This window comes from Oncorhynchus kisutch, linkage group LG25 (genome assembly GCF_002021735.2).
Source record: "Oncorhynchus kisutch isolate 150728-3 linkage group LG25, Okis_V2, whole genome shotgun sequence".
Lineage (NCBI taxonomy): Eukaryota > Metazoa > Chordata > Actinopteri > Salmoniformes > Salmonidae > Oncorhynchus > Oncorhynchus kisutch.
The window spans coordinates 45488015-45511062 of record NC_034198.2 but is presented as its reverse complement, the minus strand read 5'-3'; the positions used below and the strand labels follow the sequence as shown (position 1 = coordinate 45511062).

At 44.8% G+C, this 23048-nt stretch overlaps 1 pseudogene; it reads left to right on the top strand.

The window, feature by feature from the left end:
• LOC109879239 (calpain-2 catalytic subunit-like) overlaps positions 1-6952 on the top strand; it is a 34282-nt pseudogene extending 27330 nt beyond the window's left edge.
• The last annotated feature ends 16096 nt before the right edge of the window (positions 6953-23048 follow it).

Below are 23048 nucleotides of genomic sequence, written 5' to 3'. Positions count from 1 at the left end.
AGACAGAATCACTGTCATGTGTTGTACAGGAGGTCTGAGATGAGACAGACTTAGAATCACTGTCAAATGTGTTGTACAGGAGGTCTGAGATGAGACGGACTTAGAATCACTGTCATGTGTTGTACAGGAGGTCTGAGAGTTGTACAGGAGGTCTACGTTTTCTTTGTCCATTTTAAAATAACATCAAATTGATCAGAAATACAGTGTAGACATTGTTAATATGTAAATGACTATTGTAGCTGGAAACGGCAGATTTTTAATGGAATATCTACATAGACATACAGAGGCCCATTATCAGCAACCATCACTCCTGTGTTCCAATGGCAAGTTGTGTTAGCTAATCCAAGTTTATCATTTTAAACTGCTAATTGATCATTAGAAAACCATTTTGCAATTATGTTAACACAGCTGAAAACCGTTCTGATTTAAAGAAGCAATACAATAAAAGAAGCTATCTTTCTTTCAGAAACTTGTCTTCATGAAATAGTACCCACAAAACACCAGTCTCAACGTCAACAGTGAAGAGGCGACTCCTGCATGCTGGCCTTCTAGGCGGAGTTCCTCTGTCCAGTCTCAATGTCAACAGTGAAGAGGCGACTCCAGCATGCTGGCCTTCTAGGCGGAGTTCCTCTGTCCAGTCTCAACGTCAACAGTGAAGAGGCGACTCCTGCATGCTGGCCTTCTAGGCAGAGTTCCTCTGTCCAGTCTCAACGTCAACAGTGAATAGGCGACTCCGGGATGCTGGCCTTCTAGGCAGAGTTCCTCTGTCCAGTCTCAACGTCAACAGTGAAGAGGAGACTCCTGCATGCTGGCCTTCTAGGCAGAGTTCCTCTGTCCAGTCTCAACGTCAACAGTGAAGAGGTGACTCCTGCATGCTGGCCTTCTAGGCAGAGTTCCTCTGTCCAGTGTCTGTGTTATTTTGCCCATTTTAATCTTTTCTTTTTATTGGCCAGTCTGAGATATGGCTTTTTCTTTGCAACTCTGCCTAGAAGGCCAGCATGCAGGAGTCTCCTCTTCACTGTTGACGTTGAGACTGGACAGAGGAACTCTGCCTAGAAGGCCAGCATCCCGGAGTCGCCTCTTCACTGTTGATGTTGAGACTGGTGTTTTGCGGATACTATTTAATGAAGCTACCAGTTGAGGACTTGTGAGGCGTCTGTTTCTCAAACTAGACACTCTAATGTACTTGTCCTCTTGCTCAGTTGTGCACCGGGGCCTCCCACTCTTTCTATTCTGGTTAGGGTCAGTTTGCGCTGTTCTGTGAAGGGAGTAGTACACAGCGTTGTACGAGATCTTCAGTTTCTTGGCAAATTCTCACATGGAATAGCCTTCATTCTTTAATCAGCACAATAGTTTTCAGCTGTGTTAACATAATTGCAAAAGGGTTTTCTAATGATCAATTAGCCTTTTAAAATGATAAACTTGGATTAGCTAACACAACGTGCCATTGGAACACAGGAGTGATGGTTGCTGATAATGGTCCTCTGTACGCCTATGTAGATATTCCATAAAAACTACAATAGTCATTTACAACATTAGCAATGTCTACACTGTATTTCTGATCAATTTCATGTTATTTTAATGGAACAAAAATGTGCTTTTCTTTCCAAAACAAGGATATTTCTAAGTGACCCCTTTTGAATGGTAGAATGTGTAAATAAATAAAACGCGCATTTTGTTCCAGTACTCAGGTCAGAGACGGGTCCACCTGAACAAGAACTTCTTCCTGCGTAACGCGTCATTTTGTTCCAGTACTCAGGTCAGAGACTGGTCCACCTGAACAAGAACTTCTTCCTGCGTAACGCGTCATTTTGTTCCAGTACTCAGGTCAGAGACGGGTCCACCTGAACAAGAACTTCTTCCTGCGTAACGCGTCATTTTGTTCCAGTACTCAGGTCAGAGACGGGTCCACCTGAACAAGAACTTCTTCCTGCGTAACGCGTCATTTTGTTCCAGTACTCAGGTCAGAGACGGGTCCACCTGAACAAGAACTTCTTCCTGCGTAACGCGTCATTTTGTTCCAGTACTCAGGTCAGAGACGGGTCCACCTGAACAAGAACTTCTTCCTGCGTAACGCGTCATTTTGTTCCAGTACTCAGGTCAGAGACGGGTCCACCTGAACAAGAACTTCTTCCTGCGTAACGCGTCATTTTGTTCCAGTACTCAGGTCAGAGACGGGTCCACCTGAACAAGAACTTCTTCCTGCGTAACGCGTCATTTTGTTCCAGTACTCAGGTCAGAGACGGGTCCACCTGAACAAGAACTTCTTCCTGCGTAACGCGTCATTTTGTTCCAGTACTCAGGTCAGAGACGGGTCCACCTGAACAAGAACTTCTTCCTGCGTAACGCGTCATTTTGTTCCAGTACTCAGGTCAGAGACGGGTCCACCTGAACAAGAACTTCTTCCTGCGTAACGCGTCATTTTGTTCCAGTACTCAGGTCAGAGACGGGTCCACCTGAACAAGAACTTCTTCCTGCGTAACGCGTCAGCAGCTCGCTCCGAGACCTTTATCAACCTGAGGGAGGTGTGCGAACGCTTTTGTCTTCCCCCCGGAGAATACCTCATCATCCCGTCCACCTTCCAACCTAACAACAATGGAGACTTCTGTGTCAGGGTGTTCTCTGAGAAACAGGCTGAGTTCCAGTAGGTTCTCTTCCGTTCTATTCTACTCCTGTTCTATTCTAATCGGTTCTATTCCATTTTATTCTACTGTGTTCTATTTTACTCTGTTCTCTTCTACTCTGTTCTCTTCTACTCTGTTCTCTTCTACTCTGTTCTATTCTACTGTTCTATTTTATTCTACTCTGTTCTATTCTATTTTATTCTACTCTGTTCTATTCCATTTTATTCTACTCTGTTCTCTTCTACTCTGTTCTATTCTACTGTTCTATTTTATTCTACTCTGTTCTATTCCATTTTATTCAACTCTGTTCTATTCTACTGTTCTTTCTGTTCTCTTCTACTCTGTTCTATTCTACTGTTCTATTTTATTCTACTCTGTTCTATTCTATTTTATTCTACTCTGTTCTATTCCATTTTATTCTACTCTGTTCTCTTCTACTCTGTTCTATTCTACTGTTCTATTTTATTCTACTCTGTTCTATTCCATTTTATTCAACTCTGTTCTATTCTACTCTGTTCTATTCTACTGTTCTATTTTATTCTACTCTGTTCTATTCCATTCTATTCAACTCTGTTCTATTCTACTGTTCTTTCTGTTCTCTTCTACTCTGTTCTATTCTACTGTTCTATTCTACTGTTCTATTTTATTCTACTCTGTTCTATTCTACTCTATTCTATTCCATTTTATTCTACTCTGTTCTATTCTACTCTGTTCTATTCCATTTTATTCTACTCTGTTCTATTCCATTTTATTCTACTCTGTTCTATTCTACTCTGTTGATTCTGTTCTATTCCATTTGATTCTACTCTGTTCTATTTTATTTTACTCAGTTCTATTCTGTTTGGTTCTATTCTGTTTTAACACTTCTCCTTTTATTCCAGAGACCTTGATGATTCTGTGGAGTCTCACGTTGAGGAGGTAAAAATCATATTATGGGTTGTGGCTATTGGTATATTGATTATTGGTAATCTTTGGTAGTCTGGAATCAAACAGTAATGCAGATCTATGTTCCATAAGTACCACATATGTCCATGTCCCTTCTGCAGATCGTGGTGGAGAAGGATGATGTCGATGACAGATTTAGGAATCTATTTGGACAGCTAGCTGGACACGTGAGTATTGTGTTATAGAAATATGTATATTTGTATATTTCTTACTGTTTTTATTGCGAGTGCTCAAAGGTTATACTTCCAATGTATTCATTACACATTAACTTACAGATTTGAATACAGACCAGACTTCAGTTCAACAACAATCACAAAGGCTTGTCTTGTCAATAGTTACCAACCTGGGTTCTGTATCTTCGTTTATCTGCCCACGTAGGACTGTGAGATCTCTGCATTTGAACTGCGGAGGATTCTGAACAAAGTTGTGACCAAGCGTAAGACATTATTCTTTTACTTTTGTATTGCAAACGGCACGTTATGCAGTCTCATCTGAACGTCGTAACATTCTTGGTTATCTTCACGAACCCTGGCTAACAAGATGAATCAGCAATGCAAAAATTGACTTATTCATTTACTAAATACCTAAATAATCACACAGAATTACGTGTGTGTGTGTGTGTGTGTGTGTGTGTGTGTATATATACACAGGATAGATCACACATCGATTACTAATCATGTCATGAAAAGCCCCTAGTGGACTAACCAGATATGACGGCTGGTTACTCAAAGGAAGGGGGTTGGGTTTGAATGAAAGAGCGGAAGACTGAGGGATTCCAGCATGGTGATCGTCACCTCCACGTAGAAATTTGCCCTTTTTAAACATTAGGACAGCAGTCCTAACATTCATAAGTTTACTTATAAAAACAATTCTAACATTTAGAAGCTAAAATCACATTTCATCTTGTCACAAGTAGTTTCATATTTAAACATTTAAATTGCACAACAATTCCATGTGAATGTGATAACTAGAATGTGTAGACCTTCCAAGATACAGTTTGTCATCCTGTCATCAGTAATAATGTCTCAGACAACAACTGATCTGACATCATATTCTTTAAGTACCAACGGACACTTTCAGAAAGGGAATTATTGTTCCATTCCCCAACATTTTGATGTTACCATACTCTCTCTATGTTAACAAAGGGCTTTCCAAGAGTCCATTCTGTAGAGTGGAGAGAGAAGAGGGAAAGGTATTTATGAGGGGGGGGTCATAAACCTCACCCAACAGGGCAACATCACAACACTGCAGTGTTCATGTCTGTTGGAGCTGGATACTTTTCATGCACTATGGTGTGGTCTCCAGGTGATGACATCATTACCGATGGCTTCAACTTGGTGACGTGTCGTAACATGGTCAACCTGTTGGACGTATCCTTTTTCACTCCGAGATCTCGTTTGAGATGTGGTTCTGTTGTGATACCTGGCTTTTATCTACCTTGATTCCTGCCTCTCACAGAAAGATGGAAGTGGCATGCTGGGTCTGGTGGAGTTTAAGATCCTGTGGATTAAGATTGAGAAATATCTGGTGTGTTAAACTTCTAACAGATCACTTTAGTTTCTTCATATTGTAGAAAACAGATTCACAAATCTGAACTGCTCACCGGCAACAGCATGTGGTTGATGGACTGTCTTATGTGATGTTCTCTCTCCCTCCTCCCTTTACTGTCTCTCTTTCCTGTCTCTCTCTCCCTCCTCCCTTTCCTGTCTCTCTTTCCTGTCTCTCCTTCCTGTCTCTCTCTCCCTCCTCCCTTTCCTGTCTCTCTCAGGACTTGTACAGGGAGAAGGATGTGGATGACTCTGGTCAAATGAGCTCAGCTGAGATGCGTCTCGCTGTGAACGATGCTGGTGAGTAAACGATACGCTCTAACAGAGGTATAGTTACTACTGTTAAGACACTGGTCTCTCGGTCCTCCCTTCCTGTAGATTTCTCTCTGATCGTTCTGTTTTTCCACCTGTAGGTTTTTCTCTGAACAGTTCTCTACACCAGATCATTGTTGCCCGCTACAGTGAATCTGGCCTGACTGTGGACTTTGACAACTTTGTGGGCTGCCTGATTCGCCTAGAGACATTGTTCAGTGAGTTACCTCTATTCACACACACACACACACACACACACACAGTGGTCTGGATGGAGACTGTTTAATACGTTTCCTCTTTATACACAGAAACACACACTGTATATGACATCAGAAAGGTGCAGAGGTCTCTGAACTCTGAACTCTGCTTTCCAGATACCTTCAAAACTCTGGACAAGGATGAGTCTGGAGAGGTGGAGCTGACCATGCTGGAGGTAAGGATACAGGGTGTTCCATACGTCTGTAGTCTTGTCTGTCTGACCATGCTGGAGGTAAGGAAGAATCTAGTATGTCTGTCTGACCACAAGGAAGAATCTAGTCTGTCTGTGTCTGACCATGCTGGAGGTAAGGAAGAATCTAGTCTGTATGTCTGACCATGCTGGAGGTAAGGAAGAATCTAGTATGTCTGTCTGACCACAAGGAAGAATCTAGTCTGTCTGTGTCTGACCATGCTGGAGGTAAGGAAGAATCTAGTCTGTCTGTCTGACCATGCTGGAGGTAAGGAAGAATCTAGTATGTCTGTCTGACCACAAGGAAGAATCTAGTCTGTCTGTGTCTGACCATGCTGGAGGTAAGGAAGAATCTAGTCTGTCTGTCTGACCATGCTGGAGGTAAGGAAGAATCTAGTCTGTCTGTCTATGTTGGAGGATAGGAAGAATCTAGTCTGTCTGTCTGACCATAAGGGAGAATCTAGACTGTCTGTCTGACCATAAGGGAGAATCTAGTCTGTCTGTCTGACCATAAGGGAGAATCTAGTCTGTCTGTCTGACAATAAGAGAGAATCTAGTCTGTCTGACAATAAGAGAGAATCTAGTCTGTCTGACCATAAGGGAGAATCTAGTCTGTCTCTGACCATAAGGGAGAATCTAGTCTGTCTCTGACCATAAGGGAGAATCTAGTCTGTCTCTGACCATAAGGGAGAATCTAGTCTGTCTGTCTGACCATAAGGGAGAATCTAGTCTGTCTCTGACCATAAGGGAGAATCTAGTCTGTCTGTCTGACCATAAGGGAGAATCTAGTCTGTCTGACCATAAGGAAGAATCTAGTCTGTCTGCGGAGCACCCTATTTCCTATGAACTACTTTTGACCGACGAGGGCGGAGACTGTGACGAGGGCGGAGACTGTGACGAGGGCGGAGACTGTGACGAGGGCGGAGACTGTGACGAGACACTGACTGGTTTCTTCTCTTGTTTTTGTCCACAGTGGCTGAATGTGTCTCTGCTCTAGAAGAAGGATTCTACATATTGAGGAAGTTTTAATGAACATTCACACTCACACATTGATAATAAAAAATGTATGTGATGTTTTCATTTCCAGTTTGATTCTGATCCACAACAGCAAAGCCCTGACATTTGGAATGTTTTAAAGCTAATGGAAAACAGGACAAGACTTTAATGCTCCGTTGACGGTGTTGATTTACATTTGCATGTGAGTCATTTAACAGACTCTCTGATTCAGAGTCACTACAGTAGGGAGTCATTTAGCAGACTCTCTGATCCAGAGGCACTACAGTAGGGAGTCATTTAGCAGACTCTCTGATCCAGAGTCACTACAGTAGGGAGTCATTTAGCAGACTCTCTGATTCAGAGTCACTACAGTAGGGAGTCATTTAGCAGACTCTCTGATCCAGAGTCACTACAGTAGGGAGTCATTTAGCAGACTCTCTGATCCAGAGTCACTACAGTAGGGAGTCATTTAGCAGACTCTCTGATTCAGAGTCACTACAGTAGGGAGTCATTTAACAGACTCTCTGATTCAGAGTCACTACAGAAGGGAGTCATTTAGAAGACTCTCTGATTCAGAGTCACTACAGTAGGGAGTCATTTAGCAGACTCTGATCCAGAGTCACTACAGTAGGGAGTCATTTAGCAGACTCTCTGATCCAGAGTCACTACAGTAGGGAGTCATTTAGCAGACTCTCTGATTCAGAGTCACTACAGAAGGGAGTCATTTAGAAGACTCTCTGATTCAGAGTCACTACAGTAGGGAGTCATTTAGCAGACTCTGATCCAGAGTCACTACAGTCGGGAGTCATTTAGCAGACTCTCTGATCCAGAGTCACTACAGTAGGGAGTCATTTAGCAGACTCTCTGATTCAGAGTCACTACAGTAGGGAGTCATTTAACAGACTCTCTGATTCAGAGTCACTACAGAAGGGAGTCATTTAACAGACTCTCTTATCCAGATTCACTACAGAAGGGAGTCATTTAGCAGACTCTCTTATCCAGAGTCACTACAGAAGTGAGTCATTTAACAGACTCTGATCCAGAGTCACTACAGTAGTGAGTCATTTAACAGACTCTCTGATCCAGAGTCACTACAGAAGGGAGTCATTTAGCAGACTCTCTTATCCAGAGTCACTACAGAAGGGAGTCATTTAGCAGACTCTCTTATCCAGAGTCACTACAGAAGGGAGTCATTTAGCAGACTCTCTGATTCAGAGTCACTACAGTAGGGAGTCATTTAGCAGACTCTCTGATCCAGAGTCACTACAGTAGGGAGTCATTTAGCAGACTCTCTGATTCAGAGTCACTACAGTAGGGAGTCATTTAAGACTCTGATTCAGAGTCACTACAGTAGGGAGTCATTTAACAGACTCTGATTCAGAGTCACTACAGAAGGGAGTCATTTAACAGACTCTCTGATTCAGAGTCACTACAGAAGGGAGTCATTTAACAGACTCTCTGATTCAGAGTCACTACAGAAGGGAGTCATTTAGAAGACTCTCTGATCCAGAGTCACTACAGTAGGGAGTCATTTAGCAGACTCTCTGATCCAGAGTCACTACAGTAGGGAGTCATTTAGCAGACTCTCTGATTCAGAGTCACTACAGAAGGGAGTCATTTAACAGACTCTCTGATTCAGAGTCACTACAGAAGGGAGTCATTTAACAGACTCTGATTCAGAGTCACTACAGAAGGGAGTCATTTAACAGACTCTCTGATTCAGAGTCACTACAGAAGGGAGTCATTTAACAGACTCTGATCCAGAGTCACTACAGTAGTGAGTCATTTAACAGACTCTCTGATCCAGAGTCACTACAGAAGGGAGTCATTTAGCAGACTCTCTTATCCAGAGTCACTACAGAAGGGAGTCATTTAGCAGACTCTCTTATCCAGAGTCACTACAGAAGGGAGTCATTTAGCAGACTCTCTGATCCAGAGTCACTACAGTAGGGAGTCATTTAGCAGACTCTCTGATCCAGAGTCACTACAGTAGGGAGTCATTTAGCAGACTCTGATTCAGAGTCACTACAGTAGGGAGTCATTTAACAGACTCTGATTCAGAGTCACTGCAGAAGGGAGTCATTTAACAGACTCTCTGATTCAGAGTCACTACAGAAGGGAGTCATTTAGAAGACTCTCTGATTCAGAGTCACTACAGAAGGGAGTCATTTAAGACTCTGATTCAAGGTCACTACAGAAGGGAGTCATTTAACAGACTCTCTGATCCAGAGTCACTACAGTAGGGAGTCATTTAACAGACTCTCTTATCCAGAGTCACTACAGAAGGGAGTCATTTAGCAGACTCTCTTATCCAGAGTCACTACAGAAGTGAGTCATTTAACAGACTCTCTTATCCAGAGTCACTACAGAAGGGAGTCATTTAAACAGACTCTCTGATTCAGAGTCACTACAGTAGGGAGTCATTTAACAGACTCTCTGATTCAGAGTCACTACAGAAGGGAGTCATTTAGCAGTCTCTCTGATTCAGAGTCACTACAGAAGGGAGTCATTTAGCAGACTCTCTTATCCAGAGTCACTACAGAAGGGAGTCATTTAGCAGACTCTCTTATCCAGAGTCACTACAGAAGTGAGTCATTTAACAGACTCTCTTATCCAGAGTCACTACAGAAGGGAGTCATTTAACAGACTCTCTGATTCAGAGTCACTACAGTAGGGAGTCATTTAACAGACTCTCTGATTCAGAGTCAATACAGAAGGGAGTCATTTAACAGACTCTCTGATCCAGAGTCACTACAGAAGGGAGTCATTTAACAGACTCTGATTCAGAGTCACTACAGAAGGGAGTCATTTAACAGACTCTCTGATCCAGAGTCACTACAGTAGTGAGTCATTTAAACAGACTCTCTGATTCAGAGTCACTACAGAATGGAGTCATTTAGCAGACTCTCTTATCCAGATTCACTACAGAAGGGAGTCATTTAACAGACTCTCTGATCCAGAGTCACTACAGTAGTGAGTCATTTAACAGACTCTCTGATTCAGAGTCACTACAGAAGTGAGTCATTTAACAGACTCTCTGATCCAGAGTCACTACAGTAGTGAGTCATTTAACAGACTCTCTGATCCAGAGTCACGACAGTAGTGAGTGCGTACATTTTCATACTTTAAGGAAATTCTCAAAGCTGCTAATGAGAACCTTGACGACCTTGTACCAGTGGCCGAGCTGGCAACATTAGCCCCATGGGGACGGGGTCACACTCAGACAATCAGAGAGGGGGCATACTATTGTGGCACAACATGGTGTGTGTGTGTGTCCCACAACAGTAGTGAGGGTGTGTAACATGTTAGGGGCAATATAGGATTGCTAAATATAGTTTGCTAAAATAATAGTTGCTTGCCATAATGTAATGTTGGTATTGGTGAAAAGTGTCAATCCTTTACATAAACTGCCTACATTACCACAAATATTAATTGATAATTATTTTCCATAAGATAAACAGGATTAAAAAAATATATATATTTGAATGACTATACCAGAATAGAAATAGGAGTTGGAGGCCCCGGTGCACAACCGAGCAAGAGGACAAGTAAATTAGTGTCTAGTTTGAGAAACAGACGCCTCACAAGTCCTCAACTGGCAGCTTCATTAAATAGTACCCACAAAACCCCAGTCTCAACGTCAACAGTGAAGAGGCGACTCCTGCATGCTGGCCTTCTAGGCAGAGTTCCTCTGTCCAGTCTCAACGTCAACAGTGAAGAGGCGACTCCTGCATGCTGGCCTTCTAGGCGGAGTTCCTCTGTCCAGTCTCAACGTCAACAGTGAAGAGGCGACTCCAGCATGCTGGCCTTCTAGGCAGAGTTCCTCTGTCCAGTCTCAACGTCAACAGTGAAGAGGAGACTCCTGCATGCTGGCCTTCTAGGCAGAGTTCCTCTGTCCAGTCTCAACGTCAACAGTGAAGAGGCGACTCCTGCATGCTGGCCTTCTAGGCAGAGTTCCTCTGTCCAGTCTCAACGTCAACAGTGAAGAGGCGACTCCTGCATGCTGGCCTTCTAGGCAGAGTTCCTCTGTCCAGTCTCAACGTCAACAGTGAAGAGGCGACTCCAGCATGCTGGCCTTCTAGGCAGAGTTCCTGTCCAGTCTCAACGTCAACAGTGAAGAGGCGACTCCTGCATGCTGGCCTTCTAGGCAGAGTTCCTCTGTCCAGTCTCAACGTCAACAGTGAAGAGGCGACTCCTGCATGCTGGCCTTCTAGGCAGAGTTCCTCTGTCCAGTCTCAACGTCAACAGTGAAGAGGCGACTCCTGCATGCTGGCCTTCTAGGCAGAGTTCCTCTGTCCAGTCTCAACGTCAACAGTGAAGAGGTGACTCCTGCATGCTGGCCTTCTAGGCAGAGTTCCTCTGTCCAGTCTCAACGTCAACAGTGAAGAGGCGACTCCAGCATGCTGGCCTTCTAGGCAGAGTTCCTCTGTCCAGTCTCAACGTCAACAGTGAAGGGGTGACTCCTGCATGCTGGCCTTCTAGGCAGAGTTCCTCTGTCCAGTCTCAACGTCAACAGTGAAGAGGTGACTCCTGCATGCTGGCCTTCTAGGCAGAGTTCCTCTGTCCAGTCTCAACGTCAACAGTGAAGAGGTGACTCCTGCATGCTGGCCTTCTAGGCAGAGTTCCTCTGTCCAGTCTCAACGTCAACAGTGAAGAGGCGACTCCAGCATGCTGGCCTTCTAGGCAGAGTTCCTCTGTCCAGTCTCAACGTCAACAGTGAAGAGGCGACTCCTGCATGCTGGCCTTCTAGGCAGAGTTCCTCTGTCCAGTCTCAACGTCAACAGTGAAGAGGCGACTCCTGCATGCTGGCCTTCTAGGCAGAGTTCCTCTGTCCAGTCTCAACAGTGAAGAGGAGACTCCTGCATGCTGGCCTTCTAGGCAGAGTTCCTCTGTCCAGTCTCAACGTCAACAGTGAAGAGGCGACTCCTGCATGCTGGCCTTCTAGGCAGAGTTCCTCTGTCCAGTCTCAACGTCAACAGTGAAGAGGCGACTCCTGCATGCTGGCCTTCTAGGCAGAGTTCCTCTGTCCAGTCTCAACGTCAACAGTGAAGAGGCGACTCCTGCATGCTGGCCTTCTAGGCAGAGTTCCTCTGTCCAGTCTCAACAGTGAAGAGGAGACTCCTGCATGCTGGCCTTCTAGGCAGAGTTCCTCTGTCCAGTCTCAACGTCAACAGTGAAGAGGAGACTCCTGCATGCTGGCCTTCTAGGCAGAGTTCCTCTGTCCAGTCTCAACGTCAACAGTGAAGAGGTGACTCCTGCATGCTGGCCTTCTAGGCAGAGTTCCTCTGTCCAGTCTCAACGTCAACAGTGAAGAGGCGACTCCTGCATGCTGGCCTTCTAGGCAGAGTTCCTGTCCAGTCTCAACGTCAACAGTGAAGAGGTGACTCCTGCATGCTGGCCTTCTAGGCAGAGTTCCTCTGTCCAGTCTCAACGTCAACAGTGAAGAGGAGACTCCTGCATGCTGGCCTTCTAGGCAGAGTTCCTCTGTCCAGTCTCAACGTCAACAGTGAAGAGGTGACTCCTGCATGCTGGCCTTCTAGGCAGAGTTCCTCTGTCCAGTCTCAACGTCAACAGTGAAGAGGCGACTCCTGCATGCTGCCCTTCTAGGCAGAGTTCCTCTGTCCAGTCTCAACGTCAACAGTGAAGAGGCGACTCCTGCATGCTGCCCTTCTAGGCAGAGTTCCTCTGTCCAGTCTCAACGTCAACAGTGAAGAGGAGACTCCTGCATGCTGGCCTTCTAGGCAGAGTTCCTGTCCAGTCTCAACGTCAACAGTGAAGAGGCGACTCCTGCATGCTGCCCTTCTAGGCAGAGTTCCTCTGTCCAGTCTCAACGTCAACAGTGAAGAGGAGACTCCTGCATGCTGGCCTTCTAGGCAGAGTTCCTCTGTCCAGTCTCAACGTCAACAGTGAAGAGGTGACTCCTGCATGCTGGCCTTCTAGGCAGAGTTCCTCTGTCCAGTCTCAACGTCAACAGTGAAGAGGCGACTCCTGCATGCTGGCCTTCTAGGCAGAGTTCCTGTCCAGTCTCAACGTCAACAGTGAAGAGGTGACTCCTGCATGCTGGCCTTCTAGGCAGAGTTCCTCTGTCCAGTCTCAACGTCAACAGTGAAGAGGAGACTCCTGCATGCTGGCCTTCTAGGCAGAGTTCCTCTGTCCAGTCTCAACGTCAACAGTGAAGAGGTGACTCCTGCATGCTGGCCTTCTAGGCAGAGTTCCTCTGTCCAGTCTCAACGTCAACAGTGAAGAGGCGACTCCTGCATGCTGCCCTTCTAGGCAGAGTTCCTCTGTCCAGTCTCAACGTCAACAGTGAAGAGGCGACTCCTGCATGCTGCCCTTCTAGGCAGAGTTCCTCTGTCCAGTCTCAACGTCAACAGTGAAGAGGAGACTCCTGCATGCTGGCCTTCTAGGCAGAGTTCCTGTCCAGTCTCAACGTCAACAGTGAAGAGGAGACTCCAGCATGCTGGCCTTCTAGGCAGAGTTCCTGTCCAGTGGCTGTGTTCTTTTGCCAATATTAATGTTATTTTCATTGACCAGTCTGAGATATGGCTTTTTCTTTGCAATTCTCTACCAACTGTCTCTGTACTGTACGTCTCTCTCCTGAGCCTGTTTTCTGTACTGTAGGTCTCTCTCCTGAGCCTGTTGTCTGTACTGTACGTCTCTGTACTGTAGGTCTCTCTCTCCTGAGCCTGTTCTCTGTACTGTAGGTCTCTGTACTGTAGGTCTCTCTCTCCTGAGCCTGTTCTCTGTACTGTAGGTCTCTGTACTGTAGGTCTCTCTCTCCTGAGCCTGTTCTCTGTACTGTAGGTCTCTGTACTGTAGGTCTCTCTCTCCTGAGCCTGTTCTCTGTACTGTAGGTCTCTCTCTCCTGAGCCTGTTGTCTGTACTGTACGTCTCTGTACTGTAGGTCTCTCTCTCCTGAGCCTGTTCTCTGTACTGTAGGTCTCTGTACTGTAGGTCTCTCTCTCCTGAGCCTGTTGTCTGTACTGTACGTCTCTGTACTGTAGGTCTCTCTCTCCTGAGCCTGTTCTCTGTACTGTAGGTCTCTGTACTGTAGGTCTCTCTCTCCTGAGCCTGTTCTCTGTACTGTAGGTCTCTCTCTCCTGAGCCTGTTCTCTGTACTGTAGGTCTCTCTCTCCTGAGCCTGTTGTCTGTACTGTACGTCTCTGTACTGTAGGTCTCTCTCTCCTGAGCCTGTTGTCTGTACTGTACGTCTCTCTCCTGAGCCTGTTTTCTGTACTGTACGTCTCTCTCTCCTGAGCCTGTTTTCTGTACTGTACGTCTCTCTCTCCTGAGCCTGTTTTCTGTACTGTACGTCTCTCTCTCCTGAGCCTGTTTTCTGTACTGTACGTCTCTCTCTCCTGAGCCTGTTTTCTGTACTGTACGTCTCTCTCTCCTGAGCCTGTTTTCTGTACTGTACGTCTCTCTCCTGAGCCTGTTTTCTGTACTGTAGGTCTCTCTCCTGAGCCTGTTTTCTGTACTGTAGGTCTCTCTCCTGAGCCTGTTTTCTGTACTGTAGGCCTCTCTCCTGAGCCTGTTTTCTGTACTGTAGGTCTCTCTCCTGAGCCTGTTGTCTGTACTGTACGTCTCTCTCCTGAGCCTGTTGTCTGTACTGTACGTCTCTCTCCTGAGCCTGTTGTCTGTACTGTACGTCTCTCTCCTGAGCCTGTTGTCTGTACTGTACGTCTCTCTCCTGAGCCTGTTCTCTGTACTGTAGGTCTCTGTACTGTAGGTCTCTCTCTCCTGAGCCTGTTGTCTGTACTGTACGTCTCTCTCCTGAGCCTGTTGTCTGTACTGTACGTCTCTCTCCTGAGCCTGTTCTCTGTACTGTAGGTCTCTGTACTGTAGGTCTCTCTCCTGAGCCTGTTCTCTATTCTGTGTACTGTAGGTCTCTCTCTGCTGAGCCTGTTCTCTGTACTGTAGGTCTCTGTACTGTAGGTCTCTCTCCTGAGCCTGTTCTCTATTCTGTGTACTGTAGGTCTCTCTCTGCTGAGCCTGTTCTCTGTACTGTAGGTCTCTGTACTGTAGGTCTCTCTCCTGAGCCTGTTCTCTGTACTGTAGGTCTCTCCTGAGCCTGTTCTCTCTTTTTATCCTTCCTCTGGGATCTGTTTTTGACTGGCCCTAAGGCAGCGAAAGTGACAAACGCACATTAGTTGGCAATTTCGGCATGTAAAAACAGGTGCTCTGGCATTTCCCACCCCTTATGCCAGGTTAGGCAGATGACCTGTCTAACAGCTTGCTTGCGCTGAGGTGGAAGGAGTAGCAATATTTGAGGTGTGTCCTTAAAGACAATTTAATGCCAGGATAGGCAGATGACCTGTCTAACAGCTTGCTTGCGCTGAGGTGGAAGGAGTAGCAATATTTGAGGTGTGTCCTTAAAGACAGTTTAATGTGGTGCAAATGGCATATTTACAACCAAGGAAAAACCGGTCTTAGCGGTAACCCTGTTGATAAATGGATTTTGAGAGTGGAAGAGCAAGATATCCAGCCGTGAAGCAGTGTCTCATAGGACAAGAGAGGTGGGTTTTTGTTTGTTCCAGTAACCCTCGTATTTAGAAAGATCGAGTTTGGGAGCAGCAAAACCGTGAGCAGACATCCCTGTTTATCGATGTACATTATTTTAGCTCCCGTTTATTATTCTGCATAAAACCCTCTCCATATTGGAGTCCATTTTCCCATCATGAAACAAGAAATTAGATTATTTTTTCCCATGTGTTTTATATAGTGTGGAAATATGAAGTTGGGAATAATACTTTGAAATGGTGAAAATTATGAGACCCTTTTTTTGTGTGTAAGAGCTGTTTGAAAACACTGCTTGAAATATGTCTGCCTGTTTTGATGGGATGGAGTTCTGGCCTGGTGACACACATCTGTAAAAAAAAAAAAAAAAAAAAGATGTCAGAAACCGTCTCAGGGAAGCTCATCTGCTCGTTGTCCTCACCAGGGTCTTGACCCTGACTGCAGTTCGGCAGCTCACCTTCTACATCCTGGAGAAGTGTGTTCTTCACGGATTAATCCTGGTTTCAACTGTACTGGGCAGATGGCAGACAGCATCAGTGGTGATTTATGCATGCAAATCATGGTGGGACTCCCCAAAAATGTGGGACTCAAATCATGGTGGGACTCCCCAAAAATGTTTTAGATGCATGCCAGCAAAGCCACAACACTAAATAATACATTAATTGCACTATAATGGTGATAAACGGTACCTGCAAACTGTTAGGGCCTACATAAAGCTGTCCCAACAGCAGAGCTTTCTTTTCAGCACCATGGAGTGAATGCTTAGCCAGGTGTAGCAGTGGTATCAGCGGAGGCTTGTTTGGCAGCGAAACAGTTCATTCAGCCTCATTTACTGCCTTAAAAAAAACATGGCTGACATGCTTAAACGAATGTGGTTTCTACTGAGAATTGAAATGTGCAAACTATGGCATAAGGTGAGGACGAGCGGATAAGAGGTAATCCGTCATTTCGACTAAGACATTACTGAGTGAGCTGGGATGGATGTAATCAATATAACTTTGTTCCGCACTTTTAAAATGTACAGTGACAAAATTCAGAACATGGGCTGTTAGTACAGTGTTCTCCCTGTACCCCAAGTCAGAACCATAGGATGAAGGGGGCGTGTAAAGCTTACAATATTCGATGATGACATTTCTCTAAAATAGTCTACATGTGCACCACCAAGTCAGAGCAGTAGGCTAAGTTATGAGGGGGAAAGGGACCAAATTATTAGTGAGGCACATGGGCGACTCACAGTTTACACCAGCCAGCAGCATACCAGCAACATACCACCCTGCATACCAGCAGCATACCACCCTGCATACCACCAGCATACCACCCTGCAACCAGCAGCATACCACCCTGCATACCACCCTGCATACCAGCAGCATACCACCCTGCATACCAGCAGCATACCACCCTGCATACCACCCTGAACCAGCAGCATACCACCCTGCATACCAGCAGCATACCACCCTGCATACCACCCTGCATACCAGCAGCATTACCACCCAGCATTACCATCCTGCATACCACTGCTGGCTTGCTTCTGAAGCTAAGTAGGGTTGGTCCTGGTCAGTCCCTGGATGGGAGACCAGATGCTGCTGGAAGTGGTGTTGGAGGGCCAGTAGGAGGCACTAAATGCCCCAAGGCAGAGATTGGGGACACTGCCCTGTGTAGGGTGCTGTCTTTCGGATGGGACGTTAAACGGGTGTCCTGACTCTCTGCGGTCATTAAAAGATCCCATGGCACTTATCGTAAGAGTAAGGGTGTTAACCCCGGTGTCCTGGCTAAATTTCCCAATCTGGCCCTCAAACAATCACGGTCACCTAATAATCCCCAGTTTACAATTGGCTCATTCATCCCCCTCCTCTCCCCTGTAACTATTCCCCAGGTCGTTGCTGTAAATGAGAACGTGTTCTCAGTCATCTTACCTGGTGAAATAACAGATAAAAACACACAACAAACGTTTGTATTAGTGTAGCTAAGAAAGAAATACTATCACCCTGGCATGTTACATCATTTATGCAGCAGACAAGACATTTCTGGACTCAAGTGTTGTTCTCACTTCAACAGAAGGTGGTGCTGCAGTCCTTGAACAGGAAGGTGGTGCTGCAGTCCTTGAACAGGAAGGTGGTGCTGCAGTCCTTGAACAGGAAGGTGGTGCTGCAGTCCTTGAACAGGAAGGTGGTGCTGCAGTCCTTGAACAGGAGGTGGTGCTGCAGTCCTTGAACAGGAAGGTGGTGCTGCAGTCCTTGAACAGGAAGGTGGTGCTGCAGTCCTTGAACAGGAAGGTGGTGCTGCAGTCCTTGAACAGGAAGGTGGTGCTGCAGTCCTTGAACAGGAGGTGGTGCTGCAGTCCTTGAACAGGAGGTGGTGCTGCAGCCCTTGAACAGGAGGTGGTGCTGCAGCCCTTGAACAGGAGGTGGTGCTGCAGCCCTTGAACAGGAGGTGGTGCTGCAGTCCTTGAACTGGAGGTGGTGCTGCAGTCCTTAAACAGGAGGTGGTGCTGCAGCCCTTGAACAGGAGGTGGTGCTGCAGCCCTTGAACAGGAGGTGGTGCTGCAGCCCTTGAACAGGAGGTGGTGCTGCAGCCCTTGAACAGGAGGTGGTGCTGCAGCCCTTGAACAGGAGGTGGTGCTGCAGCCCTTGAACAGGAGGTGGTGCTGCAGCCCTTGAACAGGAGGTGGTGCTGCAGCCCTTGAACAGGAGGTGGTGCTGCAGCCCTTGAACAGGAGGTGGTGCTGCAGCCCTTGAACAGGAGGTGGTGCTGCAGCCCTTGAACAGGAGGTGGTGCTGCAGCCCTTGAACAGGAGGTGGTGCTGCAGCCCTTGAACAGGAGGTGGTGCTGCAGTCCTTGAACAGGAGGTGGTGCTGCAGTCCCCGAACAGGAGGTGGTGCTGCAGCCCTTGAACAGGAGGTGGTGCTGCAGTCCTTGAACAGGAGGTGGTGCTGCAGTCCTTGAACAGGAGGTGGTGCTGCAGTCCTTGAACAGGAGGTGGTGCTGCAGTCCTTGAACAGGAGGTGGTGCTGCAGTCCTTGAACAGGAGGTGGTGCTGCAGTCCTTGAACAGGAGGTGGTGCTGCAGCCCTTGAACAGGAGGTGGTGCTGCAGCCCTTGAACAGGAGGTGGTGCTGCAGTCCTTGAACAGGAGGTGGTGCTGCAGTCCTTGAACTGGAGGTGGTGCTGCAGTCCTTGAACTGGAGGTGGTGCTGCAGCCCTTGAACAGGAGGTGGTGCTGCAGCCCTTGAACTGGAGGTGGTGCTGCAGTCCTTGAACTGGAGGTGGTGCTGCAGTCCTTGAACTGGAGGTGGTGCTGCAGTCCTTGAACAGGAGGTGGTGCTGCAGCCCTTGAACAGGAGGTGGTGCTGCAGCCCTTGAACAGGAGGTGGTGCTGCAGCCCTTGAACAGGAGGTGGTGCTGCAGCCCTTGAACAGGAGGTGGTGCTGCAGTCCTTGAACAGGAGGTGGTGCTGCAGCCCTTGAACAGGAGGTGGTGCTGCAGTCCTTGTGGACTAATGTTGTCATCAAACTTTTTCATCAAAGTCTGACATTTTCTGGATTTATGGTGCTTTCGAGACAACTGGAAAAAATAGGTTGAATCATGACGTCGGTGATCTTCAGGTTGGAGCTCTAGAGCCTATTTACACATCAAACGTAAAATAGCAACAACAAAGATCCTGCAGAAACGATGGAGGGTAAATGAAGGTTTTTGCCTTGTGCCTTCCAGCTGCTCCTAGTTATCACCAAGGCCCGTATCACCAAGGCCCGTATCACCAAGGCCCGTATCACCAAGGCCCGTATCACCAAGCCTGTATTTTATACATTTAGATGTAATATTAATCCAAGCAGGTTATAATAGTCAGGGAGGGGGCACATATGGCACGGTACTCTGATTGGATAGTATTCATTGAAAATCCTACAATGTGATTTTCTGGATTTTTTTTCCCTCATTTTGTCTGTCACAGTTGAAGTGTACCTATGATGACAATTACAGGCCTCATCTTTTTAAGTGGGAAAACTTGCACAATTGGTGGCGGACTAAATACGTTTTTTTTGCCCCACTGTATTTTAGGGCCTAATGAATTTATTTCAATTGACTGATTTCCTTATAAATGATGAACTGTAAATCAGTAAAGTCTTAGATGTTGTTACGGTGCGTTTATATTTTCGGCCAGTGTATAGTTCTATATCAACCAACGGTGGCCTTTATCTTACTTACCGAGAAGTGCCTCACAAGCTAGGTGTCCATCCAATTGGCGACAGATTTCTATGTAGAATTATCATAAAGGAAATTTGCATGGAAAAGCCTTAATTTCTCAGAACAAGAATAGACTGATGAGTTTCAGAAGAAATGTCTTTGTTTCTGGCCATTTTGAGCCTTAGGGTTATGCATTAGGGTTATAACTATATGCAGTAGGGTCATGTATGCATTAGGGTCATGTATGTATTAGGGTTATAACTATATGCATTAGGGTTATGTATGCATTAGGGTTATGCATTAGGGTTATAACTATATGCATTAGGGTCATGTATGCATTAGGGTTATGTATGCATTAGGGTTATGTATGTATTAGGGTTATAACTATATGCATTAGGGTTATGTATGCATTAGGGTTATGTATGCATTAGGGTTATGTATGCATTAGGGTTATGTATGCATTAGGGTTATAACTATATATATTAGGGTTATAACTATATGCATTAGGGTTATGTATGCATTAGGGTTATGTATGCATTAGGGTTATGTATGCATTAGGGTTATGTATGCATTAGGGTTATGTATGCATTAGGGTTATAACTATATGCATTAGGGTTATGTATGCATTAGGGTTATAACTATATGCAGTAGGGTTATGTATGCATTAGGGTTATAACTATATGCAGTAGGGTTATGTATGCATTAGGGTTATAACTATATGCAGTAGGGTTATGTATGCATTAGGGTTATAACTATATGCATTAGGGTTATGTATGCATTAGGGTTATAACTATATGCATTAGGGTTATGTATGTATTAGGGTCATGTATGCATTAGGGTTATGTATGCATTAGGGTTATGTATGCATTAGGGTTATAACTATATATATTAGGGTTATGTATGTATTAGGGTTATGCATGCAGTAGAGTTATGTATGCAGTAGGGTTATGTATGCAGTAGGGTTATGTATGCATTAGGGTTATGTATGCATTAGGGTTATGTATGCATTAGGGTTATGTATGTATTAGGGTTATAACTATATGCATTAGGGTTATGTATGCATTAGGGTTATGTATGCATTAGGGTTATGTATGCATTAGGGTTATGTATGTATTAGGGTTATAACTATATGCATTAGGGTTATGTATGCATTAGGGTTATGTATGCATTAGGGTTATGTATGCATTAGGGTTATGTATGCATTAGGGTTATAACTATATGCATTAGGGTTATGTATGCATTAGGGTTATAACTATATGCAGTAGGGTTATGTATGCATTAGGGTTATAACTATATGCAGTAGGGTTATGTATGCATTAGGGTTATAACTATATGCATTAGGGTTATGTATGCATTAGGGTTATAACTATATGCATTAGGGTTATAACTATATATATTAGGGTTATAACTATATGCATTAGGGTTATGTATGTATTAGGGTTATGTATGCATTAGGGTTATGTATGTATTAGGGTTATGTATGCATTAGGGTTATGTATGCATTAGGGTTATGTATGCATTAGGGTTATGTATGCATTAGGGTTATGTATGCATTAGGGTTATAACTATATGCATTAGGGTTATGTATGCATTAGGGTTATAACTATATGCAGTAGGGTTATGTATGCATTAGGGTTATAACTATATGCAGTAGGGTTATGTATGCATTAGGGTTATAACTATATGCAGTAGGGTTATGTATGCATTAGGGTTATAACTATATGCATTAGGGTTATGTATGCATTAGGGTTATAACTATATGCATTAGGGTTATGTATGTATTAGGGTCATGTATGCATTAGGGTTATAACTATATGCATTAGGGTTATGTATGTATTAGGGTCATGTATGCATTAGGGTTATGTATGTATTAGGGTCATGTATGCATTAGGGTTATGTATGCATTAGGGTTATGCATGCAGTAGGGTTATGCATGCAGTAGAGTTATGTATGCAGTAGGGTTATGTATGCAGTAGGGTTATGTATGCAGTAGGGTTATGTATGCATTAGGGTTATGTATGCATTAGGGTTATAACTATATGTATTAGGGTTATGTATGCATTAGGGTTATGTATGCATTAGGGTTATGTATGCATTAGGGTTATGTATGTATAAGGGTTATGTATGTATAAGGGTTATGTATGCATTAGGGTTATGTATGCATTAGGGTTATGTATGTATTAGGGTTATGTATGCATTAGGGTTATAACTATATGCATTAGGGTTATGTATGCATTAGGGTTATGTATGCATTAGGGTTATGTATGTATTAGGGTTATGTATGTATTAGGGTCATGTATGTATTAGGGTCATGTATGCATTAGGGTCATGTATGCATTAGGGTTATGTATGCATTAGGGTTATAACTATATATATTAGGGTCATGTATGCATTAGGGTCATGTATGCAGTAGGGTTATGCATGCATTAGGGTTATGTATGTATTAGGGTTATGTATGCATTAGGGTTATAACTATATATATTAGGGTCATGTATGCATTAGGGTTATGTATGCATTAGGGTTATGTATGCATTAGGGTTATGTATGCATTAGGGTTATGTATGCATTAGGGTTATGTATGCATTAGGGTTATGTATGTAGTAGGGTTATGTATGCATTAGGGTTATAACTATATGTATTTGTCTATGACTTTCAAAGTGCTTAACAAATAAATAAAATAAACTGTCTTCTAAATTAGACCAATGCGTTAACATAAATTATAAAATAGGTATAGCTTTTAGCAATACTAAGTAAAAGCACACCGGAAAAGGTGTTTTTAAAAATGTCTATTGTTTCTGAGGCAGATCCTCCAGCAGGATCGATGTCCCTGTACCGGGGTGTCCCTATACCGGGGTGTCCCTATACCGGGGTTACCCTATACCGGGGTGTCCCTATACCGGGATGTCCCTATACCGGGGTTACCCCTATACCGGGATGTCCCTATACCGGGGTGTCCCTATACCGGGATGTCCCTATACCGGGATGTCCCTATACCGGGATGTCCCTATACCGGGGTGTCCCTATACCGGGGTGACCCTATACCGGGGTGTCCCTATACCGGGGTGACCCTATACCGGGATGTCCCTATACCGGGGTGTCCCTATACCGGGGTGACCCTATACCGGGGTGTCCCTATACCGGGGTGACCCTATACCGGGATGTCCCTATACCGGGGTGTCCCTATACCGGGGTGTCCCTATACCGGGGTGGTTGAGCTAACATGCGCTAATGTGATTAGCATGACAGTTGTAAGTAACAGCAAACTTTCCAGTACATGGACATGTCTTATATGGGCAGAAAGCTTAAATGTTTGTTAATCTAACTGCACTGTCCAATGTACAGTAGCTATTACAGTGAACAAATACCATGCTGTTGTTTGAGGAGAGTGCACACCAACAACTACAATTATCATGGCAACTGAAGGTAAATAATGTACTTACATTCAGTAATCTTCCTCTGATTTGTCATCCTGAGGGTCCCA